Below are 20436 nucleotides of genomic sequence, written 5' to 3'. Positions count from 1 at the left end.
ACTATAACGAATTTAATCAGGGAAACTTTACAACTTTCCCGACATATTTACATAGGTATGTATAAGTAGTATAACTAAAGTATCGGATTTTAGTTAAAATATATATATGTAAATATTTATTAGTAATATCTCATTTAAGAGAATTTAACTTTAGTAGATTTTATTGAGAATGAAAAAAACTTATTTTTTGTATTGACTATTTTACTATAATATCTCCTAAATACATTTGCTTCAAGTGTAGGTAGGTAGTAAATAAAATTGGAAGGGACACACCTTAATAAATTCCCTACAGGAACATAATATATACCCAACTTTGGTTAAATACGAAATATACTTAATAATGTTTTAAAACCGAATAAGTAAACGAACCGTACTGACACTGACATACAGATCTAATGAGTTTTTAACTAAATGTAGCTCCCATAACACACTTTCTACGAAACATACTGAATATTACAAAATTAGGCATCCCATTAAAACCCCACTTACACTGAGAAACGCCGAACGGGATTTTCATTAATGCAGCATTTCTAACAGTGGTTCAGCCGCGATGATAAGTGGAGACCGGCTGGCCGGAAGCCGCTTTTTTCCCTCAAACTCTTGAGAGCTTGCAAAATGTCTTCAAAAACGACTTTTGCTCCTTTAAGTACATTTTGACGTCCTTTTCGCAACAATGGCGTGCACTTAAGGCGCTCTCGTGTTGTGCTTGTGTTTGCAATTTGGGTGTTAGTAGATGACTTTGAATGGTCTGTGAGTGCATATGCTATGCTATAAGTAGGGTATGTAGTTATGTACGCACTGTTTGTTGTACACGCAATTTGTAGGTCAATAAATATTATTATTGTAGCTTAGCGGTCGTTTAAAACTACATAGTACCTTATACACTTATATACCTATATTAACTACTAGTTGTACGTATATACATATTCGGTTAAGTACCTAAATTGATCGTTCATGTATATTAAAATAAACTACATAATTATGTAGGATCGTACATTAAGCAATAGTTGCATTCAACAACACTAAATAATAAAATGTAACAAAAAATTTTTTTCCTTTCGAAATTTTTATTATATTAATATGTATAGGTATGGCTTGTTTTGTTGCCCACCCGTCTAACTAAACACAACATTTAAATCTATATTATATTTTTATACCTAAATGTTGAACCTGTTTTATTTTTTTTTGTTCTCTATATCCTGCTAAACTAAGGTTGTCTGGAAGAGACCGCTTACAACTAGAATACCGCCTATTACCTTTATTGTAAATCTGTTTTGAATTTGTTTTGCTTTGTACTGTTTACTACTTCGACATAAATCAAAATCTCAATCAAATCTTTCATTGTAATGTAAAGAAGTTTATACTATGTAAATACTTAGTTTTCTTTATTAATCATTATTAATTAGATACCTATGATTATTTCAGCACTGTCCTTTACTGTTCAAACATAACTTATTCGAATAAGCCGATTTTATCCCGATCTGTTCATCGCACAGAAACCTACGACTGGCGTTAAGAAATCAAAACAATTCCAAACTCTATTCTTATTTAAACTAAATTATTACACAATATTATTATACTCACGATACACAAAGATCCATCATAATACACCAAGTTCCGTTAAAGTCACTTTTACACAAATGATCTCACAATAATCCAATTTCTAAAATTGAAAGTCACGCACGAAACATTCAAAATTCGCGCCTAGCGAGCGAAGCGAGAAACAGCGTGATACCCTTCCCGTGCGAGCGCTGGGAGGCAACTAACGCAACGAATGGTCTGAATCCCGGTCTAGACGAGAAGGTACGGGCAGAGGGGGTGCGAGCGGAGAGTGGAGGGATGCGAGGGCGAATCAACCCCGTACACTATTACCCAATAGGTACCCAGAAATAAACTAGACTAAACAATGGCAACTACTTAGTGTTTGATTAAACGGGACTTAAGTGTCTAGGAGCAGGCACTGTTCGTACTAAGAGCACGTATCATCCGACTTTACTTCTACATGCTCTATTTAGCCAAAATACTGAAACGAAAAAAATAATAGATAATATTGAAATGTTCTAAGTTTTCCTCAGTTCTTGGTTTTTCTAAGTTTTGTTCTAAGTTTTTCTCAGCACGTAGATCTTGGTGATACGATTCGCAGAGCATCTCGCACGGCACGCGCCAATAAGTATCATATCAATAACAAAATTCAAGTTGCGAGTTTAGAATCTGAATAGGGTTTTATGCGCTTAATGAAACCTTAGGATACAAATTTTTTAGCAAGAAAAAAATTATCATGCTAGATTACTAAGATAAGCATACTACTAGGTACCACTTACTTCTCTATCCTCCAATTACCCTGTAAAGGGGAAAGAGGTGCGTTATTACGTAATCAGGCTGTATTTATTGGGTTATTAGGGTTAGATTTTTATGTAAACCATCCATATTTAACTCTGTCGAATAAAAAATGTATAGACAACCGATTTATTCGTTAATTGTATGTACAAATTGAATAGTGTACAAAAGGTCGGTCACCACCACAGATCATATATCAAACTAAGTAATTGTTGCAAACACGCTATTATTAAAAGTATAAAAACTAACAATTTATGAAATAGTAGGTATTGAACTAATATTTTTTTCAAATGTTTGTTATATACTGAGTATTAAATATAGCTCGGTGGAGCGGTGGTGGCCGAGTGGATATGACGTCCGACTTTCAATCCGGAGGTCGCGGGTTCAAATCCTGGCTCGTACCAATGAGTCTTTCGGAACTTATGTACGAAATATCATTTAATATTTACCACTAGCTTTTCGGTGAAGGAAAACATCGTGAGGAAACCTGCATACATCTGCGAAGAAATTCAAAGGTGTATGTGAAGTCCCCAATCCGCATTGGGCTAGCGTGGGGACTATAGCCCAAGCCCTCTCGCGCATGAGAGGAGGCCTGTGCCCAGCAGTGGGACGTATATAGGCTGAAATGATGATGATGATGATGAAATATAGCTCAGTGAGGTATATTCTATTATACGTAAAAACAAATACCCTACAGTGAGAACAACTCGCAACGGGAGCGCGATCGAGTAGTTAATAAATAGTGCAGTAAGTACTAGAGGTACTAAAAACACGCGAGTGTCTATTCAATGTAGTCACCATGTTACAAGCTGTGATTAAGCTGCAGACAGTACTGACAGTTGTGATGCTGTAGCTTACAGTCTATTTTTAAAAATATTAGTCAATTTTTAAGCAAGCCCACTTCCGATGCCCTTATTCCAATCGTTAGTTATTTGCCCAGCCATTATTTAAGCCCCTCTACATAATTATTGTTTTTCTTCCATTAGATACATTTGAGAATCAGTAAGTTTTCTTTGTTATTTCTGTTATATTCTTAAGTGTGTTGTGATGGTATGATGACATGCCGCCGTTTGTACCACGCTTTATCATTTAAAAAAATATTTACTGACGAAATATCAAAAAGTAGCTACTTATTATCTCGGAGATTAGACGAGGTAGGTAACTTATGTAGGTATACTAATAAAGTCAGCTTTTAAAAGCTCGACAATGTAAACTAGTGTTACGCTACGGTTATAAGCTGAGCTTATCTTGTTGTTTGATTATCTTGGTCAGCACTGCCATAAAATTGTTAAATAACGCCTCGATGAAATATTGTATGTACCTACTACTGTATCTAGGGTGGAAAATAACTTGAATGAAATTGGCTATTTTTGGCTATAACCTATGACTATGAATCTTAAAGTTTCTTATATGAATTTGTGCATATTATATATATATGAATAACATCTCTAACTTAAGTAGCTATATTTCTTTTTCAATTTTGACACAGGGATGTACCTATAATTTTATAATCTGGAACACGAAGCTTATGCTTTGTTTAACGGGGAATTGTTTATTACTATGAAATCTACATCTTACCCTATTTTAGCCTTTTTTCGTTATCTCGCAACACATTCGTTCCTACTTAAATCTGCTGCTAGAAATAACTCTATAATTAGAAATTCCAGTTAATTGAACGGGTACCAAATATCGGGCTGGCTGCAACGAATGCTCGCGTATCGATCTAGGCTAAATTTAGCACTCAGATAATACCGGATTGGGATGGTTGACCGTCTCGCCAGCAATTTGAAAGATCACTCATTACCTTTATTGCCAATCCAATAAATGAATGCATTTGGCGGACCAACGCGAACTCCTGATGATACTTCTCGGTACGGAGTGAAACATGTCGAGCGATTTTCGACTTAATACTTGAGTGACCAGTTTTAATTATATTTAATATTCATATCCTCAAAACTTTAAAAATATGCGGGTGAAAAGAGAAATAGATATGATTATTCATGAGCTATCACTTTAGAACGTGTAAGCAGGCACTGAAATTAAACGAAGATGATTTATTTTAGTATTTTAGTTCCAAAATGTTTTTTTTTAATACCTTATAATCAAGATAGAGCTATAGTTATATTTTTACTGTACTATTTATGAAAAACGTTCTCTTACATAAGTAATAAATACGTTGTACAATTAGCACTATTTTCCCCGCAGAACATTCCACCTTGCGCCAAATGGCAATACAGTTTCTTGATTTTCCCGGTTTCCGGAAATCATATTTTTTATACATTTTCCTTCATAAATCGAAATTAATTTACTGTAAAAATTGAGTAAACTTTGGACTCTATTAAAACCCTCTATCTTATTGCAATCTTTAGAATTTGTGTGTTTACTTGTTTCGTTTCACAATCCTATTTCATTCGTATTTTACGAATAGCAGTAGTAGGTAGGCACGGCCGCGCCGATTACCTAATCTTAATACAGTTTAATAGACTTCAAAGTTAAACAAGCAAACTAAACTCGTCAGCGTTGTACAAAATGACTACATACATAGGAAAGTTTAAGTTTCTAACTTTAAATGGCTATAGATCCTAAACGTTCATTCAAAATAAAATAAAAAATAACGTAATTGTCGCCACATAATTTATTTTTTATTGTCATGTGAGAGTTTGACAATGAATCGGCCCACGCGTCTATTGCCTAGATTTTTTTTATCATATTGGTATTTGGTGAGGGTCAGTCGGTCCTCGCTAGGAGTACGGGCAGCCGATTGCCTTTAAGTTTATATGTATTTGGTAATATGTATTTGCCTAGGTTGCTACAAAGGAACAAACACACATACATACATTCATAGACTGTTAAACACCATATAATTATACCCTCCTTTGCGTCGCACTGTCGGGTAAAAAGTAAAAACAGTAGTGTATTAATAAAGTACATAATTGTAACGTTTCCGGGTTTTCGTAGTAGTCTTATCGGATGCGACAGTGTATAAATTGTGTTACAGGAAACAACAGTGAGACAATAGATAATTATCAAAAGGAACTTTAAGACGGGATGGGTTTCCTTATGCAAATACATTAATAACTTTGCACACACACAACTTCTTGATATTTTGTGTATAAGTAGGTACTTATTATACATTTAAGAGTTCAACTAGATAAAATCACTTTACGGTTAAAATTTGCAATTTTTCATTGTTATTAGAAAAATGGTTGAAGATGCAACCAAACTGTCAATGAACCCAACATTTATTTTTCATTGAAATTCTCTACAATAGTTGTCTTTAAAGTATGTTGCTAGGACTTGTTTTGTATGTAATTATTTTGCAATTTCACGTAAAAAAACTCTAAGTACTTGGATATCTACGTAAGTGCACATAAAACCGGTCAAAAACACCAACATATCCCTTCTTTAAAATAAAAATCCATAAATATTGTTTGAGTACGAGTAATAACGTACTTCTTGGTAAAACTAAAATAATACATGATGACTTTGTCACCATTTCTTAATTTTTGATTCAAATAATTTCCTTTAATCCTTACATCGTTACAAACTTTCCACATTTCCTCGAAAACAAGATATTTATGTTTACATAGCTGACACATGACATATCAAAAAGACGCGTTAATCGTAAAAGCAGCATGTAGAGTTTAGTTTGGAGAGCTTAATCCCCCAAAGCTCACAAAATCTTCCAACGTGATAGAGCTTTCGGCTGTTTGCCGGCCCGAGGCGCCACGGCTTTGTACAGTGTACAATATCTAAATACTGTTCAAGCATCCAAAATCACGCGAACCTGGAAATAATTCATTACTATAGGTGTGAGCTGTTTTGTTTGACAACCAAAGCAAATTACAGCATATGTAGCAAATGTAGAAATTGGTTGCGTATAGTTTAACTCACGTTTCTCGCTTCGCTAGCATGAATATGTTTCTGCTTGATGACACGTATTTACATTGTATTTTACGCTCAGTTTTACACACTCAACTTTGTAGTAAATACACAGATATACTAAACACATGACACATCATTTCTGACGTCAAGTAACAAATTCAAATACCTCCATCATCAATTAAGATTTAATAGGTAAGCCAGTACGAGTAACTGATACATATTACAAAAAGTTTAGAACCTAGATTTTATTAAGGCGGCTGGAAGCAAATGACATTTCTGAAACAGTTTGCGCTACAGTAAAAACTCAAGAACAGCGTAATTGCAATATTTTTCATGCAAATACACTTTCGATTTGCGAGCGTCAAACGGCCCTAAGCGGCACGATCCGCGAACGTGCCTGAATTTATTAAGCTTAAAACCGTGCTCGAAGTCGAGCACTCGAGCATCCGAGCTCAGCTCGAGCCAAGCTGTAATTTACCGTGTGTGTTGTTAATTCGGCTGAAGCGTAGGGAATTTCACACAATCTATACGTTCGTATGCCGTTGGAAAATCAAAGTGAGACTGGTGATGCCGGTAGTGCGGATTCAATTTAGAATTTGCTTGAAGCTAACTGGCATGGATAAATTGAATTTAAATATAATTAGTGAGTGACTTTACAGTTACATAATTTATTTCTGATTAAATTAGATTCAATATGTGGTAGCATGCTTAAGTTTTATATTGACTTCAGTTATTTAATTCCATAAAGATTTTATTAAAATCAATCAATCAATCAATCAATATTTTTTATTGCGAGAACATAGTTGAATTATGTACATAAGAATAGGTTGGTACATAGAAATGTACATGTATTTTAAAGTTATTTAAAATAAATGTTTTTTTACAGACTTCAGTATTTATATGGACGGAAATAGTAAGAGAAGTATTGTATTTTTTGTTGTACTCAGGACATTAAACACCATTCGAAACTAAACTTGCTATCCTTGCTTTATTTAAACTTTTCTAGCCTGGCACTATTATTAATCTCCCCGTATTTTTAATAGACATAAACTTTCGTTAGACCACCACACCACAACCGTTTTGCTTTTAATGCCGAGTAGGTATTTGAGCTACATCTATTAATGGAAGTAATATTTCTTACTTAACGAACTACCTACACGAGTACTACAGTTAAACAGTTCTGCCGTCATAGTCTAAAAGGCAGTTTTTCGACATTTTGCCAAAATTGACTTTTTGTGATATTCGTAATGTAGAGATCGAGATGCATCGACCACTTTGGCCCGTTTTCCGATAAGTGGCTTAGTTTTCGAGAAAAATATAGTAAAAAGACCGTATTTGCACTAATGTTCTAAGCGTTCCTAGTCTTAAAAGCGACTATTTTACAAAGCCAGGCTAAAACAACGTATATGCAGCTATACGTTTTTTTACGCTCTGGTTTGCGTAAAATCTTATCCACCGTGTCTAGCCTAAAATAACGTATAAGCCAAAAACTAGGCTAAAAATACGTAAAAGACGCTATACGCGCTTTAAGATTAGGATCTTTAGCAAAATTTTAGATCTGATACTGGTCTAAAAAATCGTATAATATTTTTTTTTGTTTAAATGTCTCATATGTCATTTAAGCCTAGTATCACTTAACTTTTTTACGTCACCATAATAGTCTTTAGAAACGTATAAATGTTGTACGTTCTTCTTATTTTGTATGGACGTCGTATTAAACGCAAACAAACTTTTATAAAGGTTGAAAGTGCGTCTAACTAGTCTATAACGCAGTATATGCTCCAACCTTCGTCATGCTCCCCGCGCGCCGAAAGACACCCTTATGCTAAGTAAAAGCCGTCAGCCGCAAGCGCAGGCTTGTGGCTGCCGGTATGCGAGCGGAGGTGGCATTTTGCGCGCGAAATATTGACCGAACGCCAAAGTAAGAAAAATACTTTATTATTGCATTACCATCATATGTTATCAATAATATGTAGTGTTTACAATTAGTACCTTCGAGTATTATCATTTTTATCAAGGTATATACTTTAAAATTGCCTCGCAAATACTTACGCTCGACAGCAAATACGTCTTTCTAGCGTAGTTTGTGATGGTGAAATTGTTCATACGTACTTTTCTACAGCAAACGTTGTTTAAGTTTTATTTTTTCATTCGACGGTTTGACTGCTTTTATTTAAATAAAATCAAATTTATATTAGAGCTAATTGTATCGGGTTTAATTCCCTATAAGCCAAGTAGGTATTTGACATTACGAAGAGTTTAAATCTTAATGAAAAATGTTTTAAAGGGAAATTTAATGAGAAATCTTATGGACAAAATAACATTTTCCGCCTAAGTATTTAGATAACCAGGACAAAGGACCTGGGCATCTTTGTATGGAACCTGGGTCCATCCAAAAACCAACTGAGAGTTATATACATATATATATATTAGGCCATTAAATACCTAAGTGGGTTTTATCTAGTTCATATTGCACCATGGGCCCCAAGCAATGCCTCAAGCGGAATTTAATTATTTTTATTGTAGTTTGTCAATATCTAACTACTCACTTGCTTTTGGTAGCCTAGTAAGTCACCTGACGTCACTATTATTATCTAGGCAATAGATTTCGAACAGAAATATAGTAAATTAATTACTGCAAATTATATTACGTTTTATTTATCATAGTATTTATATATTGCAGTATTATCTATTACGTTTTATAAAAAAACAATATGTATCTTAAAATAAGTTGGTATGTTTGTGTATTAGGTAATAGTTGTATGTTAAAATAGTAAAAGCTACGAGTTTGTAATCTAATAGAAAAATAATTTTATTCAAATTTGAATCTGATTTTTAATTACAACCGCTAAAAGGCGTTTTAGAATTAAATAAATGACAGAGTATGTGCAGGAATTAATACGAGTTTAATTTTATTGCTAATATAGACTACATAGCTCGCTAACGTCTTACCGTGCGATGAAATTCTCGATGATTCGATGCCTATAATATTGATAACAAACTAAAATAACTATTAGAGATGCCACGAATTCGGTAAAACATTATGTATTATTTTGAGTTACGTGTATGCGAAAACTGGTCATACCTACAAAGGTAAATGGTTGCTAAGATTTAAGTCAGCAGCAAGCTGGGTTCTCCATACAAACGTAGTTACGCTCTCATTTTAAAACGATTAGCTAGATTGCTCTAAAACTTTGTACTCACTAAAGGATAAGGTATATCTATGCCTGTAATTAATGTTTAGCTTCAGATACCATAGTTAAAAAATACAGCGAATATAAGTTTTTCATACAAAACTAATTTTTCCTCTATTTCATTAGTTTTGTTGGAATATAAACTAATTAGGTACTGGTATAGATATACCTCATGTTATTGTATGTGCAATTTATTATAATCCAACACGTTGTTTTAAAATGAGTACGAATCTCCGTTTTTATGGGAAGTAAAAATTCGGCTGAGCTTATTGCGGACTCTTTTAAGTTTCGTTGCTCATGCTCATTAGAAGTACATGTAATGTCATTAGTAGAGTCGAGTAAATTTAGCCTATGATACAAATAAAATCAGAAAGACCGTACACTTTAAAAATTTGTTACATATTATGGGGTTATTCCCACTAGTTAGGTATCTACCACCAAGTTGTTACCAGTGGTATTACTGGGAATTTATTTCCCACCTTTCTTCTCAGTAGCTACCACCAACTCGGTTTTGTGGTAAATACTGGGAATTTTTTTTCCAGTAGTTACCACTGGTAAAAGGTGGGATTTTTTTCCTAGTAGTAACCACCAACATGTTTTTACAGTACAGTTTAAATGTATTTTATTATATGAACAAAAAACACTATACTACTAGGCTATTATTAAAAAAATCAGGACCAGCGATTACTTTTTGGATTATAATTTTAATTACCATACAAAATTAACACATAAAAATAGAGGCTTTATTGAACCCTAACAAAATTGTAGGGGTAACTACTGGGAAAAATATCCTACCTTTTACCAGTGGTAACTACTGGGAAACAAATCCCATTAGTTAGCACTGGTAACAACTTGATGGTAACTAGTGGGAATAACTCAATTTATGTGTTAATTTTGTATGGTAATTAAGATTATAATCCAAAAAGTAATCGCTGGACCTCGTTTTCTAAATAAACATTTAAACTACGTGACTGTTTTTTATTCCCATTTCTTCCATAAATACTAATCTATAAAACCGTATATTCGGTGTTTTTGGTGGTATACGTTTTTTTACACTAGCACGCTAGTCGAAAATCTGGACAAAATCTTAATTTTTCCCAGTATACTAACCAAAAAGGTCGAATAGCTACTATAAGGTCTTTTAACTTAGGATTTCAAGTGCGAATTATACACTGTTACTAAGCAAAAAGGCAGCATGTGACATATACGGCGTTTTTACCTAGTTTCTACTTCGTAACTAACTTAGAACGCCGCATAACGCATGTTTACCGCCTTCTTGACTAGTACCACCTACACATTTTTAAGCTTAATACTAATTTAAAGTGTTTTTTATAAAATAAAAAAAACTGAGCTGTTTAGAAACATACTATAAATACCTAAAATAAGTACATATATATACCTACCACATACAAAAAGAAAAAATGGAAAAAGTTTTTCCGTTTCGTAGAAATTCAAGAAAGATGTTTGGGTTGGTTTTTTGCGATTATCTCGAAACTAGCTTTTGTCGAAAAACTGCCTTTTAGACTAGGACGGCAGAGTTGTCATATAGTAACACTCAACTAGTAAAAGGCAAAAGCCAACAACATAAGTAAGTGCCGCGAAGAAAGTGCTTTATTTCAAAGTACATATTATCCGGGTAGGCCTCGAATGTTTACAAGGTATTCTGGGACCGCTCCAAAGTTTCACTACCTCATTAACGCAGTAGTGTTAATGCCGAATGCCCGTGAAATCTTTTACGAGGGCACTTCAGCCGGTACGTTTTAATTATTCTATCTCTGGCCGGTCCTTCGTTAAATTTTTGGGTTTTCACCTCTGAAGTTAGGGTCTTTAGTGGTCATTACGAGTTCGTTTGTAGCTGTAGGCCTCGCAGTTATTTTTATGAGGGCGTTGTTGTTTTTTATTTTATATGTGCTCTTGTCTGAATATCTCACTTTTATCCTAAAGGTTTATGTCATTCTTGCCTTCTTAGGTAAAAAAAAGTATCTAAATCATTACTACACGTCGATAGCTGTCTATAAAAATATTCAGCTGCGACATCGCTGAGCCTATTCTTTGGTCAGTTTATTGTTCAACATGGAGGGAGTACAATAGCCAACATCACAGATCACCCGTCCTGACACAATACGACTCCAGCTTTATTATAAGCACCGATCACAACTGAGTGTTTTGAACAATGAACTTTTTTCAAATTACCAAAAATGCACTTTAAAGGGACATAGACAGAAATCGTTTCATAGTAACCAGTTCGGGGATGCTTTGCGCTTGTTTGAACAGTACTTTTGGACATTTTTTTCTACTTGTGTGGGTGATCGTTACACCCCGTGTTTCGCTTAGCTTTATGTCGTTTTATTTTGTCAAATACCATATATCAATGGTTGTTGAATAGAACACGTTTTTTAAAATAAAAAATGCGCCCTGATCAATAAAGGTAAAAAATACATGCTACAACATTCGGTGTTTCGAAAGCGCACATATATCAACTTTATTTCGAAAATTAATTGAAATTCGACGTGCGACATGGACTACCGTTCTCTTAGTAGCACATCCGTCCATGATAAGTGGAATTATTATGCATAAGCATCAGATTTACATAAAAAAACTTGCCTAGTGATCGAAACAATTATTTCAATGGGTTCTAGCAATACATGAGCAGTCAAAGATTTATCATGTCACCAATAGAATTTCAATGCGTACGGCCACCCGCCAACTTACTAACGATGTCGTTGTTAGACAATACAAGTGGCACAATGCAAGAATAACGACCTTCCGACCGTGTGCCATTGAAACTCTTGCTGGCTAAACACCCAAAAACAAAAGATGAATATAAATCACTAACCCCGTACCCCACGCGTCTGTCTGCAAACATTAACTTATGCAACTTACAAATTCATCATCCAGTCTATAATGCACTTTAGGCCGTTGAAATATGGCGTCGCTATTCATAACTTACAATGTGTCCACTGCATTTACTACAATGGTCGTCCTATTACACTAACCACTTCCACGTAAACAATAGTCTCTTAGAATAATAGGGACATTATTACTTTACAATCACTAACATAATCATTGGTCCATTGTTGAGCTTATATTCCCGAAATCGCCTCGAACATGTTAAAAGGCCCTTACAATTTGAAAAATGCGGGCGGACACTGGCTAGAACAAGACAAAATATTGTTACCGCGAAGCATGACAAATTAATTGTTAAATAGTTTTTCGCAAAGAATTGTCCATCTAAAGATTTTTTGTTTCGATTTTGGTGAAGATTTATGGTAGCAGAATACTGAGTATAAAGGGCAGGTAAATGCTTAAAGCATTCAAAACGACAAAGTGAATAAAGAGCTGACCGCAACTTGATTTATAGCTTCATTTTAAAAGCTTCTACAATACGCGACACATCCAACTGGTTTGTAAAGCATCCCGTATGGTTATAAAAATAAGAACCACACTCAATTATCCCTGGTTTTTCCCCACCTGAACCTAGGGCAATTTTCTCAAAGCAAACGATTACGATTATCGGAAGAAAAACGGTAATTCAAGGCTCATCAGTTGCGTGCGCCCCCTGATACGAAAAGAACCGTTTACTCATCGCATGACAGGGCGAATTAACACGTGATCTAATAGGACTCATCCGAGCACAAAAGTAAGAACGGGCATGATGTGATCATTAGGCAACACGCAAAAGTTTACGTGAACAGAAATAAGTTTTTGAAGTTGAAACAATGCTTGCTATTAAACACTAGCTCCAATTATTACAATCGGATAAATTCATAAATTACGGCCCGATTCGAACTTTAAGATACCTACGTCAATTACATAATAAATCTAGAAACGATATGGATTAGGTATGTCAGAGTCAAATTAAATTTAATTAAATAACGTTTATTTCAAGCTCGTGGCTCATAAAATGTTAGTTATGTACAATAAAAAATAACTTAAAAACTATGTTAGTTACAATAAATATCTTAACTTATAATAGTGCACCGCTATGAAGTCCACAACAGTGCACCATGTACTACGTACAGTCAACTCTATCCGCAATCGTAGATAGGATGGTGTTGGGGCTGGCGCGCACGGGCCGTACTAGCGAAATGTGACGTTTCTTCAAACAATAACGTCACTTTTGGCACTGACACATCTAATCCATGTCGTTTCTAGATCTATTAATTGACGTATCTTAAAGATCGAATCGGGCAGTTACTTTCATTCATAACGTATGATTTCCGTGATACCAACATATAGGTACTTTTTTATGCAGGTAATAGGAGGCATACGAGTAGGCGAATCGCCTGATGGTAAGCGATTACCGTCGCTCAAAGACACCTGTAACACTAGAAAAGTTTTAAGTGCGTTGACGGCCTTTAAGATAGGAGTATGCTCTTTTGAAGATTTGAAGGTCGTATCGGTTCGGAAATACCGTATGCAACAGTTCATTCCAGAGTGTAGATGTGCGAGGCAGGAAGTTTCTGAAGAAACGCATAGTCTAGGAGCCTCGTTACAATTGCTTCATGATGGGTAAGGCGCATAAGTGCTTTCCGATTACGAATATATAGTTTCGTCACTCTACACTGGTTTGCCTTGTAAATAAACTTACTAGCGCTCGCGCTCCCAATACGAATCCCGCCAAGTAACCCAAATGTTTTCACGTTTCCAAACCTTAAATCAACTAGAGCTTCGTGAGACATTGCAAAAATAATTGTTTCGACGTAATCTGCGAGCTAAACGCACCTTACTTCCTCATTCGCGTATCTTTCTCTAAAAAACATGAGAACAAAGGCACCTTATACTCACAAAATAAAGTTCAATATACAAACTAATGAGATAAAGGGAAAATGTGGTTAGAAAAGTAAGAAGGATATTAGGAAATTTAGGTATCGCGTGCGAAGGGCGGGCACCGACAGACACGAGCTCGCACGCGAGTACGGTGGAAACCTGAGAAAATCAAGCTGTTAATTTACTATACTAGGAGACTGTCAACAAAGTGTTTGTATTTTGCAACGATTTAATTGAATTATGACCGTCAAATTTGAATTAAGTATGTTCTAAAAATATTTCATTGTTATTTAAATGACTCAATGCGTTTTTCGATCAAAAACGTCACTTTTGACAATGACAGTTCAGTATCGTATCGCTGTGACATCCTAAAAGCATTGTTCGAATCGGGCCGTTATTGATAGCACCCGTTCAAGGTATTTTGTGACTGACTGGTAACTTTCGGAATCCTACACTGGGTATGGCCCGACATGCTCTTGGCCGATTGTTTGATTGGTTACCTAAAATTGAGATAGTAAATTACAATAAATGAGTCACAGCAGATATAAAAAGTGGTAACTTTCTCAAGTTATCTGTAATTAATTATAGTAAAGCGTCAAAAACTGATTTCCAGTAAATCTAAAGCAAAACAGTATTGATATTGATCGTCTCCGCAAAGTAATATTCAACCTCCAGTCAATTTAATAAAATACTCGCTTTTATCATGCCATCCATGCCATTACATTTACTTTATATTACTTATTTCTTCGCAAAACATTTGGCCATCAAAAATAAACTTTATTTCGAGCGACGCAAAATGTGTTTTAGGATAATATCACTGGAAAGTGATAGTATCGTTTAAACTCAAGTATGTCCATTTCTTTCGCCGCCCAAAATAATGCTCGGCTATTTATCAAATTGCAATTTCGTAATAGATATGCCTTGATGGGCAAGAAGTTTGGCAGAATGGTATTTATTTTTCCAAAACTGAGAGAGCAATCAGTCTTACAAGTAAAGCTCCGCTGTGCCTTAAGATTTATATCCTATCGATCGTTGGTTTCGAAGTGGATTTGTGGGAACCTGAGTAAGTGCTTTTCTCCAAGAAGTAGGTATCTAGTAATTCGACATTTAGAATAAGTATATTAGACAGTGCAGTTAGATAAGCTTTATTTTACTTTACGTTGTTAAGGTAATTAATTTAAAAACTTAGATATTTAATTTACCTATATGTACTTATTTATACCGATTACAAAACAGAACATTTCAAAATTCAGTTTTCGATAAAAGATAATGTGTCTAATTAATATTCTAATATGTTTCGGATTTACTCACATAAATATATTCAGCGTTACCTTAGTTTTTTGTTATAGAACTTTCGGGGATCCTTTAAGAAACTGAGTAAACATTGAAAATTATCGGTTGAGCCACTTGATTCGTTTTTAAATTTTAAAACTCTCATTTTATTACAAAGGAAGTAACCGGCTTTATAAGTAGAGTATGAAGGATTACGGAACGGAACGCTCCCTTATCCGTGGTTCGACACGGGCTTGGTCGGTTTTTTTCTTATCTCGGTTCTGTATTGTAAGTATTCTTTACAATTTCAAAATTACATTCTTATATCAGTGACACGCAAATACAGTACTCCTTTATCGGACTGGGATCGTGTGAACCCGATATGAGGCGCACGACCCCGTGAATGGCCGGTTTAACGTGGGCCGCGATGTTTATATGTAATGATACCTTTTGTTACGACTCTTTTGTAACGCCTGCTGTTATCTGCTTTATCGCAACTTCTTTATCTATAACAACCCAACAAAAACCGAGACCCTCTTATTTTATTAACCTTAAAGCTTATTTTTGATTAACAAAGAAATTAATACGTGTATTTTACCTTGTTTTCTTAGCGTAGTCCACATTGATAACCCAAAATATGACAATGGATTTAAATGACTTTATTCCTGACATCTCTGTCACGTATTGTTGTATCCAAAGAGCGTTGGAGTAATTTATGTTGTTTTTTTTTTCAAAGTTAGTGTTTGTTGATTCAAGTGCGTCAGATAGCGAAGAGGGTCGAAAATGATTTGAATAATAATCGGAACTCTTGTTAAAATTCTGTTTGAAGATGACCTCCGTTGTTTGTGAAGTCGTTTTATTGGGAGCGTTACTTGTTTTATAGATCCTTTTCAAAATATTCGAGAGCCATTAGAATTCCAAAGGAATTTTTGTTTTGTTTAATAATAAAAACGGGATAAGTAAACAATTAAGCGAAGCTTTGTATTGTGAGAAGTATTAAAGTAATCTGCAAGTAAAAATTCTCGTTAATTATATAATTTTAGCTAGCTCCATTTTTTATTGTTTATTAAAATAAAAATAAGACGCTCGAGGCAGTAACATATGTATTTTATCTATATCTATTTCGATCGTATAACACCGGCCAAGGGTTAATTGGACTCGCGCTCCGAGGATTACGAACAAGTTTTTATTGCTCGTAGTCGACTAAGGCTTAAGACTAAGGCTTAACGCCTAACCGGGATATAATGTATTTTTCTTAATTTCGAATCTGAGGATTTTGCCTATGTTTAACCGATAGTAGTAAACAGTAATGTAATAAAATAATCAAGCCTAGATCCCTAATTACATTACCGGGACTTTTTAAGCACTTAAGGGATTGGTCTGTAGTAGTCCCCCCTAAGCTTTCATAGTTTTAAGAGTTACGGAGATTATTAGGTATTTAACCTTATGGCGATATATAGTCACATATAAAAATGATATAGGTTCAGTTATTTTTTATAAGACAACGTCCAAGTTTTGCAACTACTGCACAGCATCGGGATACGGATATAGAGCTCGCTGACAGACAGGCAGCTGTTTTCTCGAAAACCGACAGAAAATGTGACTTTGAGGGTTTAATAGGGTAATTCGTCAATTACTGGCCACTGCTTAATAACTGGCCACTTTAAACTAAAAATGAATTATAGGGTAATTCGCCAGTAACTGGCCAGCTGTTAGTAACTGGCCACCCTACACTAAACATGAATTCTATTCACCTATACCAGGCGTGGCTCACTCCGCGATTTCGTCGCTTTGCTACAGGTAGCTAAAAGTACATCCGTTCGGCCCCAATTTTGGGGTTTGCCATAAGCCGCGCGTGGCGCTGTCGCCACCTAGCGGCCATATCTGTGCTGATCGTAACAGACGCGTTTTGTTAGAGAGTGAGTCTTCTGTACCTAGTACTATTATTTATTCTGTGCCTATACACAGATTTCATTTTAGTATAAGGTGGCTAGTTATTGAAGGCTTTCCAGTTATTTAACTAAAATACAACCTTATACTAAAATGAATTCTGTTTATAGGTGAATAGAATTAATTTTTAGTTTAGGGTGGCCTGTTATTGGCCGGTGGCCAGTTACTGGAGACTTACCCTATTCACCTAGGTATACTGACGTCATTTTAGTATAAGGTGGCCAGTTATTGAAGAGCGGCCACTGCGGCCAGTTATTGAAACCTAGAGGCAGGTGGGGTAATTATAAGACACGGGAAAAATGGTTTTGAGTGTTAAAAACTTAGTCTTATTTTTCCCACCTGACCCTATACTAAAATGAGTTCTAGTGTAAACAATCAAACTGAAAACAGTATTGTTTTAAGTTAAGGAAAGGGAAGGGAAAAGTTTACGTCATTATATAACACATATTTATTGCTGTATGTATATATTCATTATTATCTGCTCACTACTTTTTAAATAGGCAAAAATAGGACGATTTCCTTTTTTGAGTGATAAAAACAGCAAAATCTATATCGACAAAAATATTAATGATTAGTCAAAATTATAGCTTGCAATTCAAAATTAAATATCAGTAAGAGTAAATATTTAAACTCCAATTATACAAATTTACCACATCATTCTCAAAATCAAACAATTCACTTGAAAAAGTCTCATGTAACTTATTCAATATCTAGAACACCATTCACATACCTACATCTTACATAATTAGTTTTTTTTTTAGTTTGGTTTTCCTACTTTCCATAATAACTAGGGTATTCAACTTACACCACGATACATTTTTCTAGTTTTAAACTTCTAAATTTTCTTAGTGGTTGAAATCACAGTTTAGAATAGGGTTATGCTATCTTTTACTGCATCATCGGAGTTATTGACTTTTCCAAGGGATAGGTAATTATTTTTATTTATGCAACCAATAATAACATTCCAATTGGAAACTTATTTATTTTCCTATTCGATTCTTACTTTTTCATAAACTCTAGCATTAAAAAGTAGTGCACAATACCTTATGAAACCATGACGAACAACCAAAGTCCGACCACAACAAGTCAATTATCACTGCACAACACTGAAAACAATTCGCGTCTAGTCCAAAAGCCGGCTGAAATTCAGGAGCCGTACACCCTTCGCCACAGTCAAACCGGTACTGAGGGGGACTTGAGCAGAGCTGTACACAGCTCATGTATACAGACGCGCGCATCTACCCTAAGCACTCCATACATGCGTAAGCAGCAAGGGTCACATCTTCATATGTTAGACACTGCAATATTGCTGGCAGGTAAGAAATGTTTCGCATCGTTTGGAGGTAAGGGGTGTGAAATAAATACATTTCGGCAGTTTTAAAAACGTGTTGAGGTTTTATGTTCTTGCCCCAAGAACATTTCGGGCCATGTTTATTTTAGGTTTCCGTAGTGCATTGACAGTGATTGTCAAGTCGTCACTCAAATTCTACATGGTCGTAAGAGATGCGACAGAAACCAGTGGAGGCACTCTCTCCAGATGCAACCTTGATACTGACAACGATCCTTAAATATAAGGGACCGACCAGAGAGAAAGAGAATCAATAGGCAATAAATAGCGAGCCAGGCCACATGGTAAGGTAAACGTGCTAGACAACTAGACAGTGCTCGACATTAATTCCCAATAGATGACACCTTGCTGTCACCTCTATTGACAATGACTTCAGTTTAAAGATGACATGTACTGGGACTGCGTCGAGCACCAGTACATTTACCTTATGGACTTTTCATAAATATTATTATTTTATTAACAACAAATTAATTCAAACATCCTGAATCCAAAAAGCACTTTATAAAAGCCACATTCCAAAATTTAATTTTGACTTTAATTAAATAAGGCTAGCGACACAGCAATATAATTATGCGGCTGCGCGTGCGATAAATATTATTCAATATAATCAATAGAAAGAAGATAGGAATAGGCGGGTCACTGTACGAAATTTTTCGTGCATGGCGTCCTTGCTTTGCTTTACATAGAACCGTTAAGGGACCAACACATGCGTAACCTTTAAGGGACCAAGACACGCGTGGAACTTACGGGCGGCGCATCCGTAGTATATTTCTGGTAATAGCGTATTGGCGTAATATGTAGTTATAGGGATTTGATCAGAACCTGAGCCCCAAATAAATACTCTACTTATAAAACCTAAAAGTCGTCGTATTACTTTTAAATATTCAAGTTGAACAGAAAGTACAAAGAGAAAGTGAAAACCAAATGTAATAATAAACCTTTCAAAGCCTTACTTTTTATTTGCTTCTATGAAAAGATAAATGCGATCATTCTGTCACATGTCTGCGAGGAAAATATATATTGTGGGTAAGGAAAAATTACGTACAATAAAAACTTGAGGTCCCTGCGAAATTAACGATGTACCGGTTGACAGGGCTGTCAAGGCTTATCTCAGACTTAATGGGAGGGAAATTATAACTGTAGCTGTTCTACTTTTAAATGGAATATTTTTCTTTTACTGGAAATGTTTCTGCCCGCCAGTAAGTTCCCTACGCGTATCTTGATGAAAACGCGTTTTACAAATCCTATAACGCGCGTGCAAAAGTGTACGTGCGTACGTACCTAACCGTAATATTACTAGTAGATTATCGCTTATTTGTTGTTAAATAATGAAAAGTAAAATAATACAAATAATACAAATAATAAGGATACCTAAACAAATGACGCGTTTTTATGTATTTAATTGTTGTTCTCCTAGAATCCGGTCTAAAGACTGCACAATAAATCTTGTGATGATGCGAAGCCGAATAATTTAATGATCATGTTTGAATTACTAAAATTATAAAATAAATAATGAGCATTGTCAAGAACATTGGTATTGACGTAGAATAAATTAACTAACAACTAGTCCTTATTTTATTTTCTGTCTCCGAAAAGAGCAGCCTGTGTAATGTGTTGAAAAGAAATAAAATTAACACCGCACGATTTTCTATAGTAGCACTTACGTATTCAGTGGCAGAT

General features: G+C 35.0%; 2 protein-coding genes across 4 annotated transcripts in view; both read right to left on the bottom strand.

The window, feature by feature from the left end:
* The window catches only part of LOC134806772 (roundabout homolog 2-like), a 57386-nt gene extending 38606 nt beyond the window's left edge, over positions 1-18780 (bottom strand). Inside the window, exon 1 of one of the 2 annotated variants that reach the window (XM_063780106.1) lies at positions 18452-18780. The gene's annotated coding sequence lies outside the window, so the exon portion shown is untranslated. Of the gene's footprint in view, positions 1-1584; positions 1907-18451 lie in introns of those variants that run through there. The other variant, XM_063780107.1, reaches the window with a different exon arrangement.
* LOC134806769 (uncharacterized protein K02A2.6-like) overlaps positions 1-20436 on the bottom strand; it is a 238280-nt gene that overhangs the window by 109366 nt on the left and 108478 nt on the right. The window lies entirely within an intron of this gene.

Source organism: Cydia splendana, chromosome 3, assembly GCF_910591565.1.
Source record: "Cydia splendana chromosome 3, ilCydSple1.2, whole genome shotgun sequence".
Taxonomy (NCBI): domain Eukaryota; kingdom Metazoa; phylum Arthropoda; class Insecta; order Lepidoptera; family Tortricidae; genus Cydia; species Cydia splendana.
Note: the sequence above shows the minus strand (reverse complement) of the source record. Positions and strands in the feature narration are given on the sequence as shown.